This window comes from Oncorhynchus clarkii, chromosome 17, assembly GCF_045791955.1.
Source record: "Oncorhynchus clarkii lewisi isolate Uvic-CL-2024 chromosome 17, UVic_Ocla_1.0, whole genome shotgun sequence".
In the NCBI taxonomy this organism is placed as follows: Eukaryota; Metazoa; Chordata; class Actinopteri; order Salmoniformes; family Salmonidae; genus Oncorhynchus; species Oncorhynchus clarkii.
The window spans coordinates 37358982-37373238 of NC_092163.1; positions in this window are offsets into that span (position 1 = coordinate 37358982).

Genomic DNA, 14257 nt, shown 5'->3' on the forward strand with positions numbered 1-14257 from the left:
TAAGATCACTAGAAAGCAGCATGTTGCTAGACCACCGCAGGACCCTAGAAGTATTAGTCAATGCTTATGAATTTGATATTGTTTGTGAATGTCCCATTTAGATCCATGATAGTAACGAAATGGTTGGATTGTTTAGCAACATGTGCAGTAAATGCTAACACTGCTTTGGTGATGAAAGGTACATAATGAATTTTGTCATCTCCCTATCAGGCCACTGCATGCTGTGATAAGGGGTTGGATGGTGGAACACATCTGCTTCAAGCTGAATACGGGGGCCTTCAGTGATACCTTTGATTACAGCAAGAGCCTCCATCTGTCTCATAGCCATTTAACATGTACTGTATGTAACAACTCAAATTCACACGAACTGCTTCAAACACAAGAACTGACTTTATATTCACTTGTCCCTGGCTGTGTAGACTGGCAGCCCAATTCTGATCATTTTTCCTCTAATTGGTCTTTTGACCAATCACATCAGATAGGTTAAAATACCAATTAGTGGGGAAAAAAAGATCAGAATTGGGCTACCAGTCTACACGTAGCCTATTTGTCTTATTCTTCAGTCTTGTGTAGTGTACTTTTAAAAAAAAATATATATATTGCATAAGCAAACTGTCATGCCTTTTCACCAGAAAATGTATGTAGACAGATAAGAGACGATTACATAGTTGGTTTTGGTTTTCTTTACCTCCTCCTCACTTGCTTATGTGGGTAGTTACTTCCTGATGATTGATGGAACAATCCAGTCAATGGTTAGGCAGCTGTGGTTTTGGCAGAGGGAATTGATTGGTCAGGAGTGAACGGTCATTTCTCCATAGCGAAAATCAAGATTTTACTTGCAAATTTCTTCCTACAAATTTACAAAACTTTCTTCAGTGTGACAGAACTCCGAGCGTGCGCATATTCAAAATCTGCATGTGTATTTTTGATTCATAGCAGAATATTTATAGTTGTAAATGGACTTAATATATTATGTTTGCAAATCTTATTGAATGTATTCAAATATCAAGTTACAAGTTTGTAACCGTTGTTAAATCATGAAACAAGCTTGTGAAATTAAAACAATTTCCAATGCCTGTTTTGTGATATGTACCATGTTCTGAATCCAGATGTCTTTTAGACATACAGTACTAGTCAAATGTTGGGACACATTCTCTCAACCAGCTTCATGAGGTAATCACCTCATTTCAATGAACAGGTGTGCCTTGTTAAAAGTAAATTTGTGGAATTTCTTTCCTTCAATGTGTTTGAGCCAATCAGTTGTGTTTGGTAAGGAGATTTTACCTATTTGGTAAAAGACCAAGTCCATATTATGGCAGAACAGCTCAAATAAGCAAAGAGAAACGACGTCAGTTAGTTTGGCATCTGGGGTGAAAGAGGAGCGATTATGATAGAGGAAACCAAGTCTAGATTTAATCTTAGCCTGCAGGTTTGATATGTGCTCAGAGAAGGACAGTGTACCATCTAGCCATACTCCTAAGCATGTGTATGCGGTGACTACCTCCAACTCTAAACCCTCAGAGGTAGCAATCACACCGGGGGGCATTCTTACCCTACCACGTGACCTTTGTTTTGGAGATCCTCAGAATAAGTTTAAGGTAAGAGAAAGCTTGTTGGACATTAAGAAAGCTTTGTTGTAGACCATTTAACACATCTGGGGAGATGCCAGCTGAGTATAAGACTATCATCTGCATATAAATGGATGAGAGAGCTTCCTACTCCTTGAGCTATGTTGTTGATGCAAATTGAGAAGAGTGTGGGGCCGAGGACTGAGCCTTGGGGTACTCCCTTGGTGACAAGCAGTGGCTGAGACAGCAGATGTTCTGAATGTAACACTGCACTCTTTGAGGTAGTTAGCAACCGAGGCCAAAGACCCCTCAGAGACACCAATTCTCCTTAGCCGGCCCACAAGAATGGAATGGTCTACCATATCAAAAGCTTTGGCCAAGTCAATAAATAAATAGCAGCACAACATTGCTTTGAATCAAGGGAAATGGTGACACAATTTAAGACCTTTACGGTTGCAGTGACACATCCATAATCTAAGTGGAAACCAGATTGCATACCCGAGAGAATACTATAGACATTAAGAAAGCCAGTCAGTTGATTATTGACAAGTTTTTCCAACACTTGATAAACAGGGCAAAATAGAAATTGGCCTTTAACAGTTACAATCAGCTTGATCTCCCCCTTTAAATAAAGGACACACCATGGCTTCCTTCCAAGCAATGGGAACCTCCCCAGAGACGTGAGACAGGCTCAGAAATGATAGGGGCAGCATCCTTAAAGAAAGGGTCTAAACCATCTGACCCAGCTGTTTTTTGGGGGTCAAGTTTAAGGAGCTCCTTTAGCATCTCGGACTGACTCAGTGACTGCCTCCAGGGAGAAACTTTTTGGTGGGTCAGGGGAAAAAGAGGGAGGAGCATCGGGGATGGTCGCAATGGAAGGGGTGGGAGATGAGGAAATGTTGGATGGGCAAGGAGGCATGGCAGAGTCAAATAGGAATCCTGACTTAATGAAGTGGTGATTAAAGAGCTCAGCCATGTGCTCCTTGTCAGTAACAACCACATCATCAACATTAAGGGATATGGGCAGCTGTGAGGAGGAGGGTTTATTCTCCAGATATTTAACTGTTTTCCAGAACTTCTTGGGGTTAGACCCACAGAGAGAGAGAACTGCTCCTTTAAGTAACTAACTTTGGCCTTCCGGATAGAATGAGTGTACTTATTTCATATTTGCCTGAACGAGAGCCAGTCAGCCTAAAGATGTGTGTGCCGAGCGAATGGAATTCTTGAACTGGAGTAACTCTGCCAGATCACGGGCGAACCAGGGGCTGAACCTGTTTTTAATTATTATTTTCTTTATGGGTGCGTATTTGTTAACTATACCACTAAAACATATTTTTAAAGAAGGTCCAAGTGTCTTCGACAGAGGGGATAAAGCTGATTCTATACCAATTTACAGAGGCCAGGTCATGAAGGAAGCTAGAGTATATTGATTCCAGATATGCTTGTCTTGGCTGAGGGCCAAATCCAGATCTTGGTATGCTTTTTGATATGCTGAAAAGACTGAAAATTGTTTAACACATGCTTATGGACTCATTAGATATCCTGTGATAGGCCTATATGGACATTTTATTTTCTCTTTATGGTGACAAATACTGACAGTAGGCCTACACAGTATATTTTCTCATCACATACACTGCATATGCTCTTGACTGAGGTCCATATCAGGATCTTGATATACATTTTGATATGCTAAATAAAGGAACATTTCTGATGCTTATTTGAGTTTTGAAGACATGCTCAATAATTTGACAAATATTAACTCCATATAATTCTTTCAGACACTAGCTATAATTTTTTATATTCCCTCTGGATAAAGCTAAAAGCACTGTAACTGGTAGCCTAGCTAGAATCACATGTTTTATGCTGATCAGTTCCAAATGTCACTTTTTTTTAACATGGGCGCCACAATTAGTGTGTAAACGGTGTGTTCAAACTGACAACTGGAGAAACAAAAAAGTGAGAAGCTGTTCAGAAAATACTTCAAAGAAGTTAACGTTAAAGTGAGTAGCTAATTTGAGATGTTTTATTTATTTTAGTAAGTAGAATCAGGAACATTAGCTAATTTGGCTAGCAGCCAGTAGGACAAGCTAGCTAGCTAGGCTTGATAGGGGGGTAGAAGCTAACTTGTAGCCTAGTGATTTTCTTTTTGGACCCCCAATGAAGCCTCAAGAAGACAGCTAATGTTTTAAAACGTTTAGGCGTATTTTGTATTGGACCAGGTCTCGCTTGAAAAAAACATGTTATCTCAATGTGAAAAACCTGTATAAATAAAGGTTAAATAAAAAGTACAAAATTACTGATTAATAAAAGCTAGCTAGTTAACTAACATTGCTAGCTATGTAACTAGCAACTTGGCTAGCTTGATCCAGTTAGTTTCTTCATCATGAATGAAGCAGGCAGAGTAGCTTGGGGTGTGGTTATGTGAAATGACAATATTTTCTTGCAATATCCACACAATTTTGATTCATGATTTATGCATTGACAGTTTGGAGTGGATCACAGACCAACATTACCACCACATTGGGTCTGGACTAGAGGTTGACCAATTAATTGGAATGGCCGATTAATTAGGGCCGATTTCAAATTTTCATATCAATCGGTAATCTGCATTTTTGGCCACCAATTACATTGCACTCCACGGGGAGACTGCGTGGCAGGCTGACTACCTGTTATGCGAGTGCAGCAAGGAGCCATGGTAAGGTGTTAGATAGCATTAAACTTATCTTGTAAAAAACAATCAATCTTAACATAATCACTAGTTAACTACACATGGTTGATGATATATCTAGCTTGTCCTGCGTTGCAAATAATAGATGCGGTGCCTGTTAATTTATCATTGAATCACAGCCTACTTAACCAAACGAGTGATTTAACAAGCGCATTCGCGAAAAAAGCACCGTCTTTGCACCAATGTGTACCTAACCATAAACATCAATGCCTTTCTTAAAATCAATACACATGTATATATTTTTGAACCTGCGTATTTAGTTAATATTGCCTGCTAACATGAATTTCTTTTAACTAGGGAAATTGTGTCACTTCTCTTGCGTTCTGTACAAGCAGAGTCGGGGTATATGTGTAGCAGTTTGGACTGCCTTGCTCGTTGCGAACTGTGTGAAGACCATTTCTTCCTATTCTTCGTATATATTTTTCCAGAATTGTTCATAATTAGGACATTACATTGAAGGTTGTGCAATGTAACAGCAATATTTAGATTTAGGGATGCCACCCGTTAGATAAAATACGGAACGTTTCCGTATTTCACTGAAATAATAAACGTTGTTTTCGAAATGATAGTTTCCGGATTTGACCATATTAATAACCCAAGGCTCGTATTTATGTGTTATTATATTATAATTAAGTATATGATTTGATAGAGCAGTCTGACTGAGCAGTGGTAGGCAGCAGCAGGCTCGTAAGCATTCATTCAAACAGCACTTTCCTGCATTTGCCAGCAGCTCTTCGCTGTGCTTCAAGCATTGCGCTGTTTATGACTTCAAGCCTATCAACTCCCGAGATTAGGTTGACAATACTAAAGTGCCTATTAGAACATCCAATAGTCAAAGGTATATGAAATACAAATGGTATAGAGAGAAATAGTCCTATAATAACTACAACCTAAAACTTCTTACCTGGGAATATTGAAGACTCATATTAAAAGGAACCACCAGCTTTCATATGTTCTGAGCAAGGAATTTAAATGTTAGCTTTTACATGGCACATATTGCACTTTTACTTTCTTCTCCAACACTTTGTTTTTGCATTATTTAAATCAAATTGAACATGTTTCATTATTTATTTGAGACTAAATTGATTTTATTGATGTATTATATTAAGTTAAAATAAGTGTTCATTCAGTATTGTTTTAATTGTCATTATCACAAATATATATAAATATATATATATATATATATACACATACACACAGATTAATCGGTATCTGCATTTTTTGTCCCATTACTGCAACTTGGGAGAGGCGAAGGTCGAGAGCTGTGCGTCCTCCGAAACACGACCCCGCCAAGCCACACTGCTTCTTGACACACTACCCGCCTAACCCGGAAGCCAGCCGTAGCAATGTTTTGGAGGAAACACCGTACAACTGACAACCAAAGTCAGTGTGCAGGCGCCAGCTGCCACAAGGAGTCGCTAGAGTGCAATGGGACAAGGACATCCCAGCCGGTCATACCCTCCCCATAACCTGGATGACACTGGGCCAATTGTGCACCGCCTCATGGGTCTCCCGGTCGCGGCCGGCTGCGACACAACCCGAGATAGAACCCGGATCTGTAGTGACGCCTCCAGCACTGCGCTGCAGTGCCTTAGACCGCTGCGCCTCTCGGGATGTGCTTTGGAAATAGAAACTTGGATTAAATATGACAATGTTTGCCTTTCCGTGCCTTGTATAGCCTACTACTGAATATGGTGCAAATGTATAGATAAGTTTGCTGACAACGTTACGAAAACTATGCACATGCTTCAATGGGGCAGAAGTCTGTGAGTTGTTGTGTTTCTGGATGTCCAGAAAGCTAGTAAGAATGACAAGAAACTGCCATGTGGGGAATTATAAGTGACTAATTTCAGCTAGTCAAATAAAATAAAAGCCCTTAACCAACAATGCAGTTATAAGAAAAATAAGTATTAAGTAAAAATGTTTAAAATAATAATAAAATAAAAGTAACAAATAATTAAAGAGCAGCAGTAAAATAACAATAGCGAGGCTGTATACAGGGTGTACCGGTACAGAGTCAGTGTGCGGGGCACTGGTTAGTTGAGGTAATATGCACAGTACATGTTCTTGATACCATGTCTTATTTTTGTTGTTGTTTTGACTGATTTCATGTCAATACTAATATGGCAAAAAAAAATTGCTAGCTAGCTAACCAACAACTGTAACGATGTATTTGAGAGACAACAAGTCATCATTGTGCAAGTGTATTTATGTTTTCAATAAACATTGTAGAAGAAATATAGTTTACATTTCGTCAACAATCTAAGCCCATTCCATCTGTAGTTGCTAAACAATCAACCCATCTATGCTCAGATATGTCACCTTGATTTTAGGCACCTGAACAAGTAAAATAATTTGGGCGCTGGACCTTTCATGAGTTGAATTTAGCCCATTTTCAATCAGACATACAAGGATAAATATTACATATCACATAACGATGTATATTGAAATTATGAATTTGTTTAGAAATACAGATACATAAATGTCAGGTAATGACTACAGATATGATACATTTCTGAAAATATTTGGAGTCGTTCATGCCTAAGTATAAAGTCTTATCTATGTCAGCATGTTGACACATACATATTTGTAGAATATTCTAACGCCGCAAAGTGTAAGCGGGTGCACGCGCATCAGGTGTGTGTCTTGAACGTATCTCACCCTAGATATCTCCTGGACTCAATATGGTAGCAGGGAGATTTCTGAGGTTCGGATTGGATGCATGTAGAAACTGTCCCATTACGGAGAATGTCCGAGCTCCGTAATGTCTACTCCTTATATCTAATAAAGATATTCGGAAATATATAAAGATACAGTGCCTTCGATACGTTTTCAGACCCCTTGACTTTGTCCACATTTTGTTACGTTACAGCCTTATTCTAAAATTGATTAAATAATTACAAATCTCAGCAATCTACTCATAATACCCCATAATGACAAAGCGAAAACTGTTTTTTAGAAATGTTTGCAAATGTATTAAACATTTAAAAACAGATACCTTATTTACATAAGTATTCAGACCCTTCGTTAAGAGACTCAACATTTTGCTTAGGTGTTTCCATTGATCATCCTTGACATGTTTCTAAAACTTGATTGGAGTCCACCTGTGGTAAACTCAATTGATTGGACATGATTTTGAAAGGCACACACCTGTCTATATAAGGTCACACAGTTGACAGTGCAGTGTCAGAGCAAAAAACAAGCCATGAGGTTGAAGGAATTGTCCATTGAGCTCCGAGACAGGATTAGGTCAAGGCACAGATCTGGGGAAGGGTACCAAAAAATGTCTGCAGCATTGAAGGTCCCCATGAACACAGTGGCCTCCATTATTCTTAAATGGAAGAAGTTTGGAACCACCAAGACTCGTCCTAGAGCTGGCCGCCAGGCCAAACTGAGCAATCGGGGGAGAAGGGCCTTGGTCAGAGAGGTGACCAAAAACATGATGGTCACTCTGACAGAGCTATAGATTTTATTTTATTTATTTTTATTTCACCTTTATTTAACCAGGTAGGCAAGTTGAGAACAAGTTCTCATTTACAATTGCGACCTGGCCAAGATAAAGCAAAGCAGTTTGACACATACAACGACACAGAGTTACACATGGAGTAAAACAAACATACAGTCAATAATACAGTATAAACAAGTCTATATACGATGTGAGCAATTGAGGTGAGATAAGGGAGGTAAAGGCAAAAAAAGGCCATGGTGGCAAAGTAAATACAATATAGCAAGTAAAACACTGGAATGGTAGATTTGCAGTGGAAGAATGTGCAAAGTAGAAATAAAAAATAATGGTGTGCAAAGGAGCAAAATAAATACAGTAGGGAAAGAGGTAGTTGTTTGGGCTAAATTATAGGTGGGCTATGTACAGGTACAGTAATCTGTGAGCTGCTCTGACAGTTGGTGCTTAAAGCTAGTGAGGGAGATAAGTGTTTCCAGTTTCAGAGATTTTTGTAGTTCGTTCCAGTCATTGGCAGCAGAGAACTGGAAGGAGAGGCGGCCAAATAAATAATTGGTTTTGGGGGTGACCAGAGAGATATACCTGCTGGAGCGCGTGCTAATGGTGGGTGATGCTATGGTGACCAGCGAGCTGAGATAAGGGGGGACTTTACCTAGCAGGGTCTTGTAGGTGACATGGAGCCAGTGGGTTTGGCGACGAGTATGAAGCGAGGGCCAGCCAACGAGAGCGTACAGGTCGCAATGGTGGGTAGTATATGGGGCTTTGGTGACAAAATTTGTTGAGTAGGGTATTGGAGGCTATTTTGTAAATGACATCGCCGAAGTCTAGGATTGGTAGGATGGTCAGTTTTACAAGGGTATGTTTGGCAGCATGAGTGAAGGATGCTTTGTTGCGAAATAGGAAGCCAATTCTAGATTTAACTTTGGATTGGAGATGTTTGATGTGGGTCTGGAAGGAGAGTTTACAGTCTAACCAGACACCTAGGTATTTGTAGTTGTCCACGTATTCTAAGTCAGAGCCGTCCAGAGTAGTGATGTTGGACAGGCGGGCAGGTGCAGGCAGCGATCGGTTGAAGAGCATGCATTTAGTTTTACTTGTATTTAAGAGCAATTGGAGGCCACGGAAGGAGAGTTGTATGGCATTGAAGCTTGCCTGGAGGGTTGTTAACACAGTGTCCAAAGAAGGGCCAGAAGTATACAGAATGGTGTCGTCTGCATAGAGGTGGATCAGAGACTCACAGGAGCAAGAGCGACATCATTGATGTATACAGAGAAGAGAGTCGGTCCAAGAATTCAAGATAATCCATCTACATAGGCGTACAGAGGCCCATTACCATCACTCCTGTGTTCCAATGGCACGTTATGTTAGCTAAAGAAAAAGCCATCTCTGTCCAGTGTCTGTTTTCTTTTGCCCATCTTAATATTTTATTTTTTATTAGTCAGTCTGAGATATGGCTTTTTCTTCAACTCTGCCTAGAAGGCCAGCATCCTGGATTCACCTTTGGTGTTTTGCGAGTACTATTTAATGAAGCTGCCAGTTGAGGACTTGTGAAGCTTGTCGAAACTTGTCCTCTTGCTCAGTTGTGCACCGGGGCCTCCCACTCCTCCTTCCATTCTCGTTAGAGCCAGTTTGCGCTGTTCTGTGAAGGGAGTAGTACACAGCGTTGTACGAGATCTTCAGTTTCTAAGCAATTTCTCACATGGAATAGCCTTTATTTCTCAGAACAAGAATAGACTGACGAGTTTCAGAATATAGGGCTTTTCTTCTGGCCAGTTGGAGCCTGTAATCGGACCCACAAATGCTGATGCTCCAGATACTAAACTAGTCTAAAGAAGGCCAGTTTTACTGCTTCTTTAAATCAGGACAACAATTTTCAGCTGTGCTAACATAACGCAAAAGGGTTTTCTAATGATCAATTAGCCTTTTAAAATTATAAACTTGGATTAGCTTTCAAAAACAAGGACATTTCTAAGTGACCCCAAATTTTTGAAACGTAGTGTATATATTTTATATGCTGTAATATGAAAGCACATTACCTAGCAGCCAACCTTATTGCACCAACCAGATGCAATTACAGTCAAGTAAACCCACCTCCCCTCAATGATTTTAATTAATTAATCCAGTCATTCATTACCATTACTGTAAAAAAATTACAGTAAGAATATTGGTACAATAAAACTGATTACGGTAACATGCTGTACTGTACATTTACAGCATTATACTGGCAGCAGAGTTGCCAGTAAATTACTGTAATTATATAATACAGCTGTGTTGCTGTAATAATTACAGTAGGCTCATTTACCGTATTGTAATTCTGTTTTTGTTACTGTAAAACATTTTACAGCATCCCTGCTGTAAAATGAAAATACAGTATTTAGCTGGCAACTCTGCTGCCAGTATAATGCTGTACATTTACAAGGAAACGTTACCCCTATCATACACAGATTCCACTAATTCACCAGGCCTGTTTCTTTTTACCTGCTTTTTGGTATGTCTTAAAGTGGTAAAAAACATAGCAAATTAAAAGCCACCTAAAGACCAACACTCTTAGAAAAAATGGTTCCAAAAGGATTATTCTGCTGTCCCCATAGGATAACCCTTTTTGGTTCCAGGTAGAACAATTTTGGATTCCAAGTAGTACCTTCTGCAGAAATGCTTCCACAAGAAACCACGGAGGATCCAAAGGATCCAAAAAGGGTTATTCAAACTGTTCTCTTATGGGGACAGCTGAATAACTCTTTTAGGGTCTAGATAGCACTTTTTTTGCGAAGAGTACTGTCATTATTCCTGCATTTTCACAGACCCTGTGAAAAATACAGGTATTGGGTCTGTGTGAATGGTTCTCTGCTTTTTTGCAAGTAAATTCATTAACACTTCCATTGTTAAATATCTCACTAATTTGAAATGCAAACAGCTACCATGATTTAACAAAACTGCCCACTCTCTCCCCTATCAATTTGCAAGTTAACAACTGATGTGTATAAAAGGGGTAAACCTGCATGACAATGGTAAATAAGGGGCTGTTTGAACGGGGGTCATATAAACATTGCCTTATTTATTACAGGTAATATATCACATCTCCTGTCTGTAATGGGTAAGACAGCGGTGCGTTACTGAACAGGCACATTAATTAAACCATTTAAAACCATGAATTTAACCAGATTTAGGCCAAATGAAAAGCCGAACTCAAGTAGCGGGTGTTTTTAAATAGCCTACATCTTAAATAAATTAGATATGACATATGGTATCCTTTACTCTATTTATAGCTAATAATTTTGTCGTTTTACTAAGCCATCTCAGAAGCACGAAAACTTAAGAGAATTAGAGGACAGAATACAATGAATCACATTCGTTCCATTCAGTGTCAAATCTCTGCCATAAATCATTGTCACTCGTGCTTGTTGCAAGGTCACTGTAGCCTACCACATAGCCTATTAAAAATATATATATTTGATCAGCAGTCAGGTTTTAAATAACGGCCACACAAAGTAGGTGACTTACTTGTTATCTCTGGACAGAGAATCGTTGGATTTCCACAGCCACACCTGCACCCGTTAGAATAACAACATTGACTTAGAGAAGCGCAAAACGACCTCAGGTATACCTAATTATCTGCAGATGAATAAAATGACAATATTCCTTAGTAAAAAAAGAACCAATCCACCCGCACAGTTGATTCTCATCTGCTCGGATGGACTCTGTTAAAATGGGTAGCTACCAACAAGGCAGAGAGGAGAAAATTTAAACCAGGTCATCCTCTCACTGGTCCCTCCAGTCCCCAAGGGGACCTCAAAAAAGCAACCATTCAACTAAGCATTCTCTCTCTAAATGGAATAGCTGCATGACACCTGAAATGTCAATATAAACTAGAGACTATGTGTTAGCTATGAATCATAAGCTAGTCTGTAATAAAGACATACCAGTTGGTACAATAAATATCTTATTGTGTTATCACATACATAAAACGTGTGTGATGGAGTGTAGGAGTGGTTTTTCATTGTCAGATAACAAGTGTTTGTGTGTAAAGGAGAAAAAATATAAAAAATGGATGCTTTCATAATTGAGGCTCCTCAACAACATCTAGCTTGACAATAAGGCCTGAAGGACCTGCTAGCGTACTCACACACACACACTCCTGCCGATCAGTCCTCGTGGACCTGTCGCCATTACCGAACATTAGCATCCATAAATGTCCATACTTAAAACCCCATTAGACTGGGGAAAGAGGAAAGCTATCATCACTGAGTAGTTGCACTTTGACCAGAATCAAACCCAACATCTTGGATGGTTTCACCCAGGGGCGGACTGAACATCTGGCATTTCAGGTAAATGCAGGCCCATTTTTAGTCCGGTGGGCAGTCTAATTGGGCTTCTTTATGTGCACAAAATTATAATTATCTGGCTAATAATGGTGGAAGGCCCAGCCCGGGGCATAAGCAACATAGGTGTTCGCCTAGGGCACCCGGCCGCGATGGGGCCCCGAAAAAGTAGAATACACACAATTTCTAAATTAGGTTGTGCATCAGCAGTTTTCCTCTTGCTATGTCAGTCACTGACCGTCAGTCAATTAGCCCAAGCAATCTTTTCTGGATTGGTAATCTAGTCTACCCAGATATCTGTTGTAATTATCGCCAGGGCACAAAGGGGCCCTGACCTCCAGGGGGCCCTTACTTATTTTGTTAGTCACTCTCACTCAGATATCATTGTAACATTGCGTAAGTCATGGCAACGTGTAGAATTGCAGGAAATTAGCTGCAAAACTGCTTTTGCTTAAATTTTTTTAGCTCCGCCACGTTGCAATTTCATGTAATTAAATGGGGACCTTAGGGGAAAAATGAGCCAGTGTGGTGTCTCAAGGAAAAAAATGGGCTGATTTCTGGTCCCAGTCCACCCCTGGTTTCACCTGTCAGCCATCATATGAAGAGGACGGAATCTTTTCCAATCCATAAAATGAATGATTGGTATAGGAAACTGTTTTTGGGTAGGATTTTTATTTTACAGTACATAAATTACTGTGTATGTATTTACCTAGAAATAATAGCTAATTTCTGGCAATTGTTTCCACAAGCTGTGACGAGTGTAAGTCGGGTTGACGTTTCTTGCCCAGCTGCGATTTCCGCTAAATGGGCCAGCTGCAAAGTTTTACATGTAGATAATAAACTAGGTCAGGAGCCACCAACTGCTTTATTAAAGTAGATGTCTGTCCTAGTGAGTTACACATTGTGAGCTGACACGGCAATTAATCCACCAGAGGCAGCTGAGTGCCTTAACAGTTTGCAAAGATCGCCTTGCAAGGATGGGCGTTGGTGGTGGATGGCGGGCAACCGACAGCGTCATTGCATCAGTACTGCGGAATAAATTCTGCAGTCAAACTTTGTTCATTATGCATTTCAACATTTTAGTGGTTATGTGTGCAACAAAAGTTCAACACTCACCTTTTGTCACTATTTCAGGAAAGTCTACGCATACAATTTGACGCAAACGTTGGATAAATCCAATGTATACACCACATAGAAACCACAACTGTATGGTGTCAAATCCGATTATATGAAAATCGAACGGGCGCGAGAAATCAGGAAGGAAACATCATTGCTCAATCAAACACTTTTATCGAGAGAGAAATGTGGTCGAGCGAGCAGAGGACGTGTTCCGCGAGCGCAGGCCAACGCGGTGTGCGCAAATTCAATTTGAGGGCTTGAGAGTGTGACTTTGAGCGAGCCCAACGGCATTTTTCACACGCATGTATACCGCTTCCACGCACGGATGTGTTTTCATCCCACTCACACCAATTTTCCAGTTTGTTCTCCAAGACACATTTTGCTCTCGCAACCGCTTACTATAATTTTATAACAAGTGAACATTCTAGCGAATGAACATTGCTGGTTGGTGCAGGCTACTGAAACGCAATTGGTCAGGTTTTTGGACCAATCACGGCTCGACTGCTCTCATCGGATTTTGACCATACAGATGAGAAGAGGACGGTGAAAGATGAACGATGACTGACAATAATATAGTATGTTTGATCGTTTTTCAGTAGAGAAACTAGATTATCAACTAACTAGCTAATCTACTGTGATTTGAATATTGAAATGTAAGTAGCTAGTTGTTTGGTCTTCTGTTATTAAAGCAGGCTATTGATGAGGCAAGCTAGCAACGTTTTCTTTACCGTCTCCGATTTAACTAGGAGCATTGTATCTAAGTCGAGGAGGAGTTTAGTAGAGGAGCATGACTGGGTGGCAGAAGATGGGAGAGGGGTAGGGTGAGAACAGACAGGGATGACCCTCAATAGGGAAAAGGTTAGTGATAGAGAAGGGGGAGCCAAGAGAGGTCAGTCTCTGAACCAAATAATAGTCAATATTGTAAACCGCTAACCACATACTTTGAGATACAATCTGATTTGAAATAAAGATGTGTTACTTTTTACTCTCAGTTTTTGTGCAGTTACAATAAATGAGCATGACCTTAAACCATTTATTTCTCTCCATCCCTCTTTCCATGCAG